A 15,082-nucleotide genomic window follows, 5' to 3' on the forward strand; every position below is an offset into this window, starting at 1 on the left:
AGAGCTACCGTACATGTGCACAGCAGGTGATTTGCACATTGCACAATAACCCTGGCATGGCCTAGACCCATCACACCTGCTGTGTGCGCACAACAGATCTGTGGGTCTGTGTTAATCATTAACAGAAGTAGCCGAGTCTATTTTTCTATGCGAATTTTCAAATTATGGGGAATGGGGAATATTAGTTTGCTTTCAGAATAACCTTAAAGAAGAAAACAAACAAAAAACTTAATTTCTGACCCAGGTATAACAATTTGAATGAGTGCATTGACATTTGTGCAGGAGAAACCAGTTCAAGTCATAGTACACGAGCTGCAGCACTTGATAGTAGTATTGCAGCTACACTGGTGATGAGAAACCTTTGGACAATAACGTCCTTGAACTAAAACTGCTTTCAAAGTGCAAATTTCACATCCAAATTTCACTCCTGTTGAAGTATGCAAGACCTCTCGCTGATTAGTTTTGTTAGAAACAGGACCCAGATGCAATACCTGGATATACCTTCCTGTTTGTACATCAGACCACATTAATGCAGCAACAGCCATGACCAAATTTCTCAGTGCAGACAAGTCCCTAAGTTATACATTTTTTTTAATAGGATACTTTCATTACTGCCTTAGCTGATATTACTCATAAACCAACCCTTGTGCTACCAGGTTTAATCATTGTCTCCAGGCAGAGGCTTATTAGTACAAGGTCATTCTATACTTTCTTATTTCATATTTCCCCTTAGAGAAAGTGAGAGATGTCTCCAAAAAAATCACCTACCTCCTGCCTGGCATATCAACATCCACAGACTTGCTGCCAGCGTAGATGTAATGCCTCTTGGTCAAACTTCATGTTGCACCAAAACAGAGACTTTACAGTAAAAGACAGATAATAAGATCAAGTCCTGAAACTTGTATGTGGGATTATGTAAGCTGTTCAAAGAATTAATGATAAAACTTCTATTAAAGAAAGTGAACTGTTTCTTGAAAATATTAAATCTCTCATTGTGAATTAAGTGCTTTTGAAATGCTGGATTGATAACTCTGCAGATCAAAGTCCTACACCTGGCTGAGCTACTTGCATGTTCCCATGGCCTTGGAGCACCCCACTGCCTAGCCCTCAGGGGAGGGGAGGTGCTCTGATTCCTTTGCTACTGTTAAGGACTTGAGGTGCAAAAAGACAAAGTGACATATTTAAGCTCACATTATAAGTCTGTGCTGAAGTAGGGACTTTAGACCAGGCATCTGATCTCCTTAGGTAGCAATCCAAATGGGAACTGTCACCTCTCTCCTACAGAAAAGGCAATGACAGCCAGAAAATCTCTGATCAAAAAGCGTGGGAGATTTCCCAGTTCGAACAAGTCCCTGGCCCTTCAGGAGAGAAACAATGAAAAAACAGAATCAAGACAGACAGAATAGTTTGAGGTGGCTGAAACCAGTGTGTCAGGAACCGGACTGTGATCTAACAAGCTTATTCAATATAGAATAGTGAATAATGACGCATAGCATAATATGTTTTTTTAAATTCTTTGCCATGTGGCTATTCCTTGTTTTGGAGTGTATTTCTAATTGAATTTCAAATAGCTCAAAAATTAGGGAAAAGTTTCTGCTGCATCAATGTTTCACAACTTATTATGGGAATGTTTTAGATCAAAATGTGCCAATTAAACAGAAACAATTGGTCCTCCTTGAATTACCAGTTTACCTTTTCCTTCTGCCTCCCTCTCCACGCTCCTCAGCAGCACATGGAAGGTTTTCTGGAATTCTTTGCTCTTAGGTGACTTACTGGACAAGGAAACAAGAAGCTAAGATTTGCCACACCTATATATTCATTGTTTCCTGTTTTTTAACTTCTACAGAATACGTCAGGAGGAATCCAAATTCTGAATCTGTGTGATAAAGCAAAGATTTCTGCATGGTAGAAATTGCAGTTCTTTGGTTTGAAGTACTGATATTGCTTTGTTCATTTACATCAGTAGGAAATTCAGCCCATTTTTTCCCTGCTCTGTGCACACTCCTTAACCCCAAATAATAATAAATAATATTTTAAGAATTAAGCGTAATTAATGTATCATATTTATAGCCATGTAAATTAAAGAGGTCTCAACTAAAAATGTGAATCACACAATTTAAAATAAATAAATAAAAGTGATATAGGCAGAAAAGCAGCCAACCATATGGTTTCACCATATGCTGAAGCATACTTAATGTCCCTTATATCCGTTTTCCCTGTAAAAACTATGTATACATTTCACTGATGGAAAAAAAAAAAAAAAAAGAAAGAAAGAAAAAAACCCCACAACACTGCATGAAAGAACTTCAAAGCTACAAGATCAAGTGCTCTGTATTTGGACTCTGTGAAAATTCATGCAGTCATAATTTTTCTAATAAATGGGTATCACAAAGATATGGTCTTTATGAGTTTCATCACAGGAGTTTTTTGCACAGAAGCTCTCCGTCATTCACTGGAGATGATGTATGAATATGAGTATGAATATTCACATGATGGCATTGATCCATATCCTAACAATGTGTCATATTAACCATCATCTCCTCTTTTATTCAATGGAGAGGTAGTTACTACAGGGGAAAAAACATTCTTTCAATTGAATTTTCCACTAGGAAAACTTGAAGTAAACTTCATTCCAACAGAGGTAAAAGTTCTCTGCCTTTGCAAAACCACCAAATACCTTTCAGAATGTAGCTGTGTATGCTGACTTCTTCAGCTACAGGTGATCTTCAAGATGCACTACATTACTTAGTATCCACACTTAAATAATCTGCAACATCTTTCATTCTTTGAAAAATGTAGCTATTTTGATACCTTGTCCCATTCTGAGAGAAAAATATATGCTGGAGTAGCAAAATACCATCAAGGATGGTAAATCCATTTTTTTAAGCAAGAAGGGTTGCTGTAGGGCCCCAAAGAAAGCTTTGTCTCATGAAGGATTTTGTTTGGGTGTGACTACTCTGGAGTCACTGCCAGCTTAGGCAGTCTTGATACTGGCAGCATAAAAGTCAGCACAAGATCTTTGCTGGAGCCCATGTTGCTGCAGGATGCTGCCACTGGTACTGCAGCTTTGGCATGGCCAACACAGCTGTCAGCAGTCTGAGTGGCCTGGATAAAGACGGCAAATAGGCTGAGCATCTGTGCTGGTTTGACTGAAAATGAGTTAATTTTCTTCATGCAGTTAGAAACCTTTCTTTTTCTTAGCTAGCATAGTCATTGTTTGAATTTAGTGTGAGAACAAGTGGTAACACCCCGGGACAGAGTTAACATTTTTAATTGCTCTGGTCTGAGAGCCAAGGGCATACTGAGCTCTGACCACAGGTATGAGGCAGCTAGTAAGCGGGCAAAGGTGGGCCAGAGCTTGACTGACATCCAGACTGATCAATAAGAGTATTCCATGCCATTAGCATCATGCTTCATATTTAAGGAGAGTCAGAATCTTTCTGTTTCTCTCTTTGTCAGAGCCAGGATGGAGACCTGTTCAGTGGAGTTTGGCCTTTTGCCATCCTGCTGTTTTCTGAGGTCTCTGGGTCTTTCTGCCTTTTTTCCCCTTTTCTCAGTTCAGGACAGGGTCTGGCTGCTCAGGGCAGATGGTGTTTGTGAGGAATTGTATTGAGTACCTTTTATTTTATATTCTGTTTCTATTTTATACATGTATGTACAGCTGTGAGATGCTGCCTCTCCTGGAGGCAAGAGCCTGGGAGGTGATCAAACTCTACAGTCCTCTGTGATCATAATGCTAGGTAGCCATGGCAGATATGTCTTAATTCCATAACTTTCCATCAGAGAAGTGATCCTATGTTTCTGATACATTTACCTGATTGTTTCCTTGCCATAATTCACTGAGGTGGGACTCAGAAGGTCTATGTGGGTCAGTTAAAAAGAAGATACTGCTCATCATTGAAAAAAATGAACAAAAGAGTGGGAAGGAGCAGAAATTTATTGCATCTTGAAATAAACAGAATGGAAATGGAATTCAAACAGATAAATGATGTGTTTATGTTCATATCTTCTGTGTACCCATAACAATCCCAGGAGACTTCACATCAACATTTTGAAATATTTTTGATAAACGCATTCACTTTTTTATCAAAATTGACTCGTGTTTGAAATTTTCATCTTATACTCCAATTAGCATTTGAACCCAACACTTTAAGCACATGATACAGTGATGTCTTGAGTGCAGATATTTAATTTAAATGTTTCATATCATTCCTACTGCTGCTACTGAGTACTATTTTACTTTTGGGGGTTTTCAGGAGCTGATTTTATGATGATCTGACTTACCTTGAAAATATATTTTTTCTATAATCTACTTTCTAACTTCCATTTATATCTTCTTAGAAATATAGAAAACAATTAAGATTATGACAGTGCTAAAGATACTGAAGTCTTAGGTTGAAACCCAAAGTGGAACCTATCTTTCAGAGAGGAGCAGGTCAAAGGAGTTAATGGCTAATGTGTGACTTAGAGCTAATTTCAAGGAAAGAATGTGGAGTGATGCTGCTATTGTTTCCCCATTTTTTTCTCATTCTCCTTTTTTCTGATCTTGCCTTATGCAGAACATAAAAGGACATTACAAGGGAGACAAACAGAAAAGAAAATAAACCAAGAGGTGACATCTTCGATCTGATAACTGTACCTGATATTAACATATATGCATAGAGCAGTGACTTCTTCAAAAAATTATGACCCACACACCTTGATATCCAGTACTTTCAGTACAAAGTTGCAGGATTTTTTCTCATTTGTCTCTACTATGGTAAGTTAAATGGCCGCTACCATTTCTGCCTCTATCAATAACGAGAATATAGGGAACTTAAAAGACAGAGACTGTTCAAGGCAGATGAGATCAGGCCCCTGTGTTACAGAGGCAGAAAACCTAGAAGTTTGTCATGTCCATTCAAACAGAATTTGGCCACATTGAGAGACAGCATGCTAAATTTTGGGCCCTGGCTTAGGTTTCACTGTGCTGGCTCAGCTTCTGGAAAGAAGCCACAGGGTTAGATTGATGACCCCATGTGGAATACACCTCAGAAGAAGGATGTAGCATATGTTTGGCAGGATGACCCCACACTATTCCCTTGATTAGAACAAAGGGAGGGAGAAGAGCACGCTACTATTCTGGCTGATTACAAGCCATTCAAAGACATAGTAAATTAGAGGAGTCTTTCTGAGGTGTATTAATTTATATTGGAATGGGGAAAGAAACAGAGGAGGTGTAAAAAATTACTTTCTCTGGTCCCTCTTCCTTAGTCCTGGGCTGCATCTTTTGACAACTGAAAGCATGACAGGAGTCACCACGGCTAAACCATTCTATTGCTATGAGATTCTGCAACATGAGGAAAATCATGACTATCCCTTTAGGTTCAGAGGACAGTAGACTTCAACCATATTATGCTTTCAAACTCTTCCGTGAAGATACAGATTATTTCCTCTGCCTGAACAATCTACTCTGTAAGAAGGAGAGAATTACCTGTCTCTGTAACACTCTGAGATCTGTGGTTGAAAGGGACATATGTCAGTTATAAATTGCTGTTTCTTTCTGTCACTCATTGCTCAAGCTTTGCTTTGCATGTAGCTCCCTGTTTCGCAAAGGATGTGGCTGAGAGGAAGGAGCTCGCAGTGGCTTAGGATTTAGGAGAACTTTGCCATAGGCTCACTGTGGGACTTCCAGATTTATATCTCTTTGTGTTTTGCTACTCCATATATAAACTGAAGATAGTAATGCTCCCCTTGGCTTGATCTTTTGTCCTGTTTATTTAGTTTATAAACATCCTGGGAGCAGTGATCATCTCTTAGTATGTATAACACCTACCAAAGAGAAGCTCAGATATCATTTAGGGCCTCTATGTACTTCTATAAAATTTCCATTAAATAATTATATTATGGCAAGTGTCACCAAATGATCTTGTCTCCATAGACTTCTAAAATATTTTTCTTAATGTACAGAAAAATATTCAGTTTCAGACATCTGCAAAACTTTTGCTTTGCGTGGAAGGCTATATGTACAACTGCGGAAAGAGGTGTCTCTGGGTAGTGGCAAGTTTTAGAGTCAGCTTTGTTCTTGACTAGAATAGATTCTGAAGGCAGAATTGCTTCTGGAGAGTTGTTGAGCACTGAGGAGATGTGTTTGTTTCTGATCCTATTAAAATAGACCCTTTAGATAAAAAAAATAATAAATAATTATTTTCCTGCATGCTGTTTAGTCACTTTGTAGCAGGATTAGCACATAGGTGTAAAACATCCAGATTCTACCCACAGATGTTACTCTTCTGAAAAGCCAATCTGCAAAATCTCTGGACATCTGATTCTACTCAAGAAATCTGACCAATAATGGGATCAGAAGAAAGGCAGTACATTTGGTTTGATGTCTACATGAAACAGCATTTAAATGTATAGAATCTTCATCCTGTATTAGCAAAGAGAAGATTGAGGTCTGGTGGGGATAATCAATTATATTATTTCCAAACAGACACATACCCAAATTCTGGATAAATAACGTTTCTTGAACAAAGTATTTTTTTAGCATTGGATAGCTCACGACTATGAAGATCTTACTTCTAGTATCTTACAAAAACAGAAAAGTCAAGAAAAATCAAGTGCAGATACTCTCAAAAGATTTGCAAGCCTTCTGACCAATTTTTCTTTAGCTGAAATAATCACTGAACTTCATTGATAACCTGTGTCCACAAGACAGTAATAGTACCAAAATTTATTTCAATTGTGACTTTTGCTAGATGAAACTGGAGGAGTTGATAAGTTTGAGTACCAGTTACTCTCACACAAGAAAGCGGCTGAAAATCAGACCCAGGATTATTGTGACACTTTTTTTTTTACTTTTAAATTTTTGTCTTAGAAACAAATAAACACAGCTAGATTTAGGGAAAATTTTAACTGTTGTAGTCAAACATCAAGAAGAGGGAAATGATTATGTAAGGACAGCAAGAACAGGGCTAATGAAGATGCTCAGCATTCAAATCTGCCTTTTTGTTTTCTCTTTCCTTCTCTGTCCAGCAGGAAATTTGCCCTCCTTTTTTTTTTTTTTTCCCCTTCCTTTATTTTTGTTGTTTGCAATAAGACAACTCCAATGAAAGTGGTTGTCATGAGATAATCACGCCTCTGGGGGATTATGGGCATCTGGCTATGATTCATGAAATCCCTCAGGATTGATTCCCCCTTTCCCTCCTCCTTAAGATAACCACACCTCCCACTGTGTTTTATGACTTGAAAAATGCAGTTTTTGTGATTATAATGTGCAGATACTATTTACATTGAGTTATTTTGTTTCATTGCATTGTGCATTTAAAAAAAAAAAAAAAAAAGGTGGGGGGAGGTTTTTACTCTAATTTTTGAGGGTGTTCTTACTGCCAAGAACACACAAGTGGGTAACGACTACTTCAAAATACTTCCTGAGCATCCATACCACATGGAGTTCTGTTCCCCAATATTAATTAATGAGGTGCATTGACCCCTTCCCTTCCCTTCCCTTCCCTTCCCTTCCCTTCCCTTCCCTTCCCTTCCCTTCCCTTCCCTTCCCTTCCCTTCCCTTCCCTTCCCTTCCCTTCCCTTCCCTTCCCTTCCCTTCCCTTCCCTTCCCTTCCCTTCCCTTCCCTTCCCTTCCCTTCCCTTCCCTTCCCCTTTCATGTGTTTTGCTTCACAGTAATGTTATTGAAACATATTATAAGAACTTGCTTTTTTGATACATCCTATACCACATCTTAACACTTAAATTACTTTGCTTATCTTAAGTACATTTCTAAACCTACCAATAAGCTCTAGAATATCTGTTGCCTACTGTTCATATAGAAAACGTCCTGCAATAATTTGGACAGAATTTTACTGTACTCATACTTTCTCTCCATTTCTATTAATTGTGAGAGTCAGAAATTAAAAATGACTGCTTTCTTCCAGTTTCTATGCATGTAGATTTTAAGAATCATTGTAACCAAATACAGAGACACTTCAAAACAGGAAAAGTAGCAGAATCTGTAGTAAGAACTTCTGAAGAATTGGATGGTTTTATTTACACAGATTTTACACTAAATTTAGCTCTGGATCTTGACATTTAGGTTTATGAAAGTGTTAACATACCCAGAAAGATTTTACTGAAACACAAGGTGCATTAAGTGTTTTCTTAGGCATCCCTGCTTCTGTGTTAATTTAATTATTTTTAATGCTATCAGTTAAAAATAAGAAATGGATTGCTTGATTGAATAGAGTCAATAATTTAAAGTGTAATTAAAAGTGTACAAATTTAGATTAAAATAACAATGAAGAAATAAAGGGCAAGGGAGTAATTCAAAACATGGCGTTAGTATAACGCACTTAGTACACTGTAAATGCTTTGTTGCTTCTGAAATTCCCTAGCAAGGTGAGTGAAACTATTCTAAGAACACTATCATCAAGAGACACTTTTGAACTGATCTGTCCTGAAGAATAACCCCCCAGAAAGATAAGGTGAGGAGGAAAGGGTAAAACGGAGGAAAAAAAAAAAAAAAAAAAAAAAGCGGCATAACAAAAAAGGCAACAAAGAAAAAAAAAAAAGGGAAAAAAACCACAAACTTTCATATGTTCGTTGGCCACACAGCACAGCTCTGACTTCTGAACATTTTTCCCCAATTATTTTTGTAAAGTATTGATCGCAATTTAATTTTGCAGTCCCAACATGAGAGGCGCTTCATGCTGAAATGTCTCACAGGAGATTGTAATCAGGGTCTAGCCTGAAGGTGAAGCACTAGTACATAGGTTTTACTCTATTCCTCCTCTCTTCATCAGTTCTGGGATTGGAGCAGAGGGCATTCTCAGGCAGATTAATTTTTGACGATGGGATCGATGGAAGATGTTTTTTCCTCCTGACATTGAGTCATCTAATTTGCTGTTTATCTTTGGCTTATTGAGTTTCGAGCATTGTTAAATCATACCTTTCAGCTGTTTAATTTCAGATGTGAATTTTGCATTCCCCTCTTGTACTTTGGCATAACTCTTTTACCTAAAATGAGCAGGGTGATGGGCCTTTTTTGACATCAGGTTACTGCTTTCGAGTCTGTTAAGTACTCCAAGGTAATGTTATAGTACTTTCTAGCCTTTTTTCTTTGCTTGTGGCCATAGATCAGATCATCTCTAGGGAAATCATTACTTGCCATCATTATTATCCCTAGCACCTTCATCTATTCTCCCTTGTTTCCTGACTCCATTGCTTGATGAAGTGCCTACTTGTGAGGACACCTTTAACTCAGGTCTAATAATTAACCCCTTCATTGCTCAGGCTGGTTCATTTTTTGTTCCCTGCCTCAATATGTTGTGATCTATGAGTTTAGCTTTTGGAGTAGCTCATAATAACAACACTCTGGACTTGCCTGTAAAGCTCTTTTCTTGCGGAAGCTGCTGTTTTTTCCTCTTTTTTCCATTTTAGTAGCAAAGTGAACACTTTGACGAATATAATGCTAATCATAAAGAAAATGCCTTCAGTCAAATGAAAATTGGCATTACTTAACCTTTGCTAAAGGGTTATGCATTATTACTTTATATTTCAAGGGGAATCCTCTAGCCTTGGCCCAACTCTGGACAATCTATGAAATATTCTTACAGTTATTCATTTTTACTGACTCAACATATATGCATATTATTATAAATATTTGTATACTGCGGTGACCAGTAAAAGGCGGCTAGAAGCAATGAGTTATCTCTTCATGGGAAGTTGCTAAACTATTATGTATCACACTGACTTTGAATAGCCCATTTGTAATAAGCATAAATATTTTCATTTTATATTGCCATTAGCTTAGACCCAAGGCCAGGAAGAACTAGCTTGTGTACTATAGGATGGCTCAGAGAGACGTGTAGAGTCTATTCCTCCTGTTCAGAAGTGCAACGTGATCGGTGCTTTCATTCTTATCACGTATGTACGGAGTGTCTATCACAGTCACCGTGCTCTTATTAATTCCATAGGAAGCAAAGGATTGAGTCACGCTAGTTCTTATTTCTGCCCAAAGCATGCAGGAAATGACATGACACTTCAGCTTGAAGCATGCCCACTGGGTTCTGCTAAAGCAACACACCACCACAACCCTCTCTGTTGGGCTGTGACCACAAGATGTAATTATACAAGAGAGGTATATGAGTGCTATCTCAGTGATGGGTGCTGCAATTCACAACTCCTTTATGGAAGTCTTAGCTCCTGTAGAAACATACTGGCTGTCATTTATGCTCACAACCTTGCTAATCTAACCTACAATGGACTTGGAGAAGGAGTTTAACTCCCAGTCATGTCATTGATCTCCTGTTGTCTCACCAGTTCCTTTGCCTGTAAAAAGGGAATGGTCATAGTGCTCAGCATCTCCATCTGGCCTTTCGATGCTTCCCTTTGATCCATTCTGGTTCTGCGGTCCTTCGTGGTAGTGACTCCACCAAAGTATCAGCAGGAGTCCATGTCTGGCAGACAGAGGAGTGTGCCTGCCCCACGGCACACGGCCCAGACACCAGCGCCGGACTGAGTCCTGATGGTTGTGTCATGGGGAGAGGGACCCCACAGGCACTACTGGTATTTATTTGCATACAGAACAATGTATATGTGTATACATGAATAAATATACATATATACATACGGGTTATACATATTCATAATGGTTCCTACACCTTAAATAAGACCTTTCTTCCCTTTTTATTCTGGCTATTTCTTTTTGCCCATTTAAATTCATATAACTTCCAAATGTTTTCATGTTTTGGGCACAAGATTAGCCATTTCACCATTGAAAGGAAAAAACGTCAACTCACACTGCATGAAGTTTGAGTAAAAAATATTTTGGTCAATTTATGTGAGAAATGTTTTCAATTAACTTTCATTTTTTTACAACTAACTGACATTTCATTACTTCAAGGCACTTAAAAATTTAAGATGAAGAGTTGATCTGGGCATGGTGTTTTCCATACAAAAATAAAAAGAAATAGTGATGAAAACCCAAAATGTTAATTTAACTGATATAAAGTTAAATTGAAAATCTCCTAAATGTAATGTTAAACTTCATTGAAAGGTTATTTTTATGGTGAAAAATAAAATATTAGTTTGTGCAGGATCTTTGAATATAAATACATTAACATTTTATGCCTCTTAGAACAGGGTTGTATATAAACAAGTATAAAACACTGTGTAGGGGATGAGATGTTCCAGGGTAAGAATTTAGCTGCTTTTTTTTTTAAGAACATTTTATTTGGAAATTAACATGTCATGGTTTGAAATGATATCAAACATCACGGCTGTAGCTAGTCTTTGACTTTTAGAGGTCTAGACTAGACTTAAGGTGAGACATGTTTTGTCTCACTTTTGCACCTACATTAGTCCCATGTTTTAAAGTGGTACATCCCAACTATTTTGCAAAGCATCTCTCCTTTGGGCCTGGCTGTATGTGCCACGTCTCGAGCATCCCCTTTCTCAACTGCTCACTGCCAGCAGCAGCACCATCCCTTCATGGCAGGGGAGAGAAAGTAGCTGTAATTACTGGCTGCAGGTGTAAATGCTTGCTCCCTTGCCCTGAGGGAACTGAACCATAGCCATGATTAAAGGTAGTCAGCAATCCCTAATGACTACAAACATGTGGAGCTGATAATTACAACTACTTTTCATTCCACCACCCTCGAGGACTGACCTACTGCCAGCAATAAACTTTCTTAAGTTTTATCCTTTTCAGAATTCAGTTTTATATTATTTTTGTAAGATTTTCCTAATTCTTCTTGACCTTCTTTGTATTTGTGACTGATGGTGTGAGGAAGACTGCTGTGAAGGATCCAGTAGTAGCTGTAAAGAGAATACTGGGTAGAGAGGAAATGTGACCCAGCATGGTGACTTTCTATATTCCAATTTGTGCCAGTCATATCAATTTGTACATTACTTTGATGTTATATCAAACCTGTGAAACTCCAGCTAATGTTGCTTTTCACATATTAAAGTCAATTACTAGATTATATACCCTGCTGCTTGATGGCCTATATGAACATGTTCGTGGTATCCACAATAAGAGTTGGTTATTTGATTATAAAGCAAATTAGGATGTTCCTATCATTAGGCTCTGAGACTGCCTTCTCTGAAGAAGAAAGATGTGCAAGTTCCATAAAATGCTTATCTATTAATCAATTGCATTCACATACAATCCCCTTAGAAGATATGGGTAAAGGGCAGGGTAGCTGCAGCAGGATTTTTTATTCTGCAATAGAAAGACACCCCTCCCCAAATCTGCAGGAAATGGTTTCTGGTACTATAACCATTATTTATTTTCCCAGAGGACACATCTGTTCAGAGAGTCTACTGTCACCTGTGTAATCCCTGTTTATGACTGTTGCCACAGAAATGGTGGTCTTTAAAGCTCATTGAAATCTTTCCTCTCTGCCTTCACAAAAAGTTAAAGGCTAATTAAGGAAATGCAAACAGGAGCTTCTTCTGAGCCTTCAGTAACAACATAACAGATTGTAACATGAGGAACTGAAGAAGTGAACGTGTATTTAGTCCCTCTGGCAAAAGAAAAACAAACCAAAAAACATTATGATCTTTTTGGCATTTAAAAAATATCCTTTATTCTTTTCTATATTGTAACATATAAACCCCAAAATCAATAATGCAGAACCACTGTTAAAAAAAAAAAAAAAACAAAACAACAACAACACAAAAAAACCCCTACAAGATGCTTCAGTCAAAATATCTCTTAACTGGCTCCAGAGGGGCAGAGTCATCCCTTCTCCTCTCCAGCTGGAGCAATTCTGACCAAGAGGTGAAGTTTCATATACGGTAGTGAAGCAAAGACAAAAAAAAGGAGAGGAAAGGGGATTTCAAGGTTGAAACGTCTGTAGAGCAGACAAGGCAGGCATAAAGCAATCAGTCAGGAACTTTTGCATGACTCGTATTTTCGACAGAGTAGGACTGGTTGCAATAATGAACCAAAGATTTTATCTGCAAATAATTATTGTATCTGATCCCTCTGTTAGGGAATTTACTTATTTAATGATAGATTGTGGGCTAATACTATAGCTGAGTTGAGGACAATTCTGTACAATCCGACCCTGGGAGAATCAGGACCTTTACCACGGTCTGTGATAGTGGATTCCCATGAGTTAGGTTTTCATGGATATTGACTTAGGTGATTTTGGAGAAACCATTTGACCTCCTTGATGACAATCATTCCTCCCTCACCTTTCCTCCCTATTCTTTCTTCTGTTAACTCTTTGTGCCTGGAACTCTTTTGCTGGTGACTGAGTAATGCAAATACCGAGTTTTGTGTGAGTCCTCTGCATAGGTAAGTGCTATTGCTACTAGTAAATAGTAGAAATATCAAATTCTGGAAAACAAAACCAAATAAAACCCAACAACCTCATACATTCGTTCAGCTAATTTAGCTGCTGTTTAGGTCATTTGGACAACATAATAATTTGTTTTTCTGTCTGGAAAATAATGCAGGACTGGAAAGAACAGTCTGAGTTTTTAAATGTGAAAATTATGACCATTAAATCTGTGATTTGAAAATGTGTCAGCAGAAAGCAGACAATGATATGGATACATTCTGAGGGTTTCTGCCTTAGGGTCAATTGAAACAAGCAGATCCATGGGGCACAACAGTGGAAGGAGCAAGCAATTGCAGGTGCAAATACGCCTGGGGCTTGTCTAACTTACATTGAAGTAAAAAGTTTGATAGTGCTAATAATTTCTGTCCCTTTACATTTTAAACAGCCACTGGCATTGTCTAAGCATTTTAACTGTGTGCTGGCAGAATCGTGGGCTTGCTGGGAAGACACGTCAGGAAGCATGATGAAGGGTAGAAGGAAGCAGAGGTACAGACCTGTATATTCAGGAGAAAGGGTCCAAATGAGTACCCAGAGGTCAAAAATGGAATAACTACAAGCCTCTGAGTTTGCACCAGTATCAAATACTTGTCTCCCAGCATTTTCAATCCTTGTGAATGAAATTTTGAAGTGTACTTATGTTGGCATGCCTGCCTGGGCTGAAAGGTTCAAAACTCCATCTGAGAACCTGTGAGGCATAGAAATGGGTTCTGCCAGATGATCAAGGCTGGATGTAGTACTGCATTTTACCCTTCTCCCCAGCAGCCTGCCCCTCGTCTCTTCCTCATCACAGAATCACACAGAATCACAGAATGTTAGGGATTGGAAGGGACCTTGAAAAATCATCTAGTCCAATCCCCCTGCCAGAGCAGGAACATCTAGATGAGGTTACACAGGAATGTGTCCAGGCAGGTTTTGAATGTCTCCAGAGAAGGAGACTCCACAACCTCCCTGGGCAGCCTGTTCCAGTGCTCTGTCACCCTCACTGAGAAGAAGTTTCTTCTCATATTTAAGTGGAACCTCCTGTGTTCCAGTTTGTACCCATTGCCCCTTGTTCTATCATTGGTTGTCATGGAGAAGAGCCTGGCTCTATCCTCATGACACTCATCCTTTACATATTGATAAACATTAATGAAGTCACTCCCCAGTCTCCTCCAAGCTAAAGAGACACAGCTCCTTCAACCTTTCCTTATAAGAGAGATGCTCCACTGCCTTAATCATCTTTGTGGCTCATGTTACTACAGAGGCCGAATATCACAGCAGTAAACAGGTATGTGTCTGTGCCTCAGTAACCCCATTCGTGCATTCAGTGCCTTTCTGTCAACCCACCTTCACTGATGGCCCAAATTAATGGACTGTCTGTGGCATCCTGGACTGCGGGATAAAAGCCAAGGAGATTGCTCAGGACACAAAAAATTTTGAACTGCTGCAGCAAACCCTTAACTGCTGTCAGGGTTTGGTTTTGAAAGTCCTTTACTCTTACCGACTTGCTTAGTTAAAGGGTAAGATGCTCTAAGACTACAAAAAGTTAAATTTCCTATTTTTGTGTTAATCTGATTGAGCTCAAGTTTTGTATGTGAGTTCTTGCTGGTTTGCTTTTCTGCTTGTGGAAACAGATTATATTGCAGTTCACAGATGTTTGGATTAGTAATACCTGATGGAATTAAGTTTAATTGGGAGAGATGTGCATACAGGAGAGAAGCCTCAAGGAAGACTGTTTTTCAGTGTCTTTAAGAGAGATTGGAGACCATGACAATGT

At 38.5% G+C, this 15,082-nt stretch overlaps 1 long non-coding RNA gene across 1 annotated transcript in view; it reads left to right on the forward strand.

Moving 5' to 3' along the window:
* Positions 1 to 7,267, forward strand: part of LOC135575460 (uncharacterized) — a 31,256-nt gene extending 23,989 nt beyond the window's left edge. Inside the window, exon 2 of the long non-coding RNA XR_010466251.1 lies at positions 4,560 to 7,267. This is a non-coding gene — a long non-coding RNA (uncharacterized LOC135575460). The remainder of the gene's footprint in view (positions 1 to 4,559) is intronic.
* Positions 7,268 to 15,082: the final 7,815 nt, after the last annotated feature.

Source organism: Columba livia, chromosome 1 (genome assembly GCF_036013475.1).
Source record: "Columba livia isolate bColLiv1 breed racing homer chromosome 1, bColLiv1.pat.W.v2, whole genome shotgun sequence".
Classification (NCBI taxonomy): Eukaryota; Metazoa; Chordata; class Aves; order Columbiformes; family Columbidae; genus Columba; species Columba livia.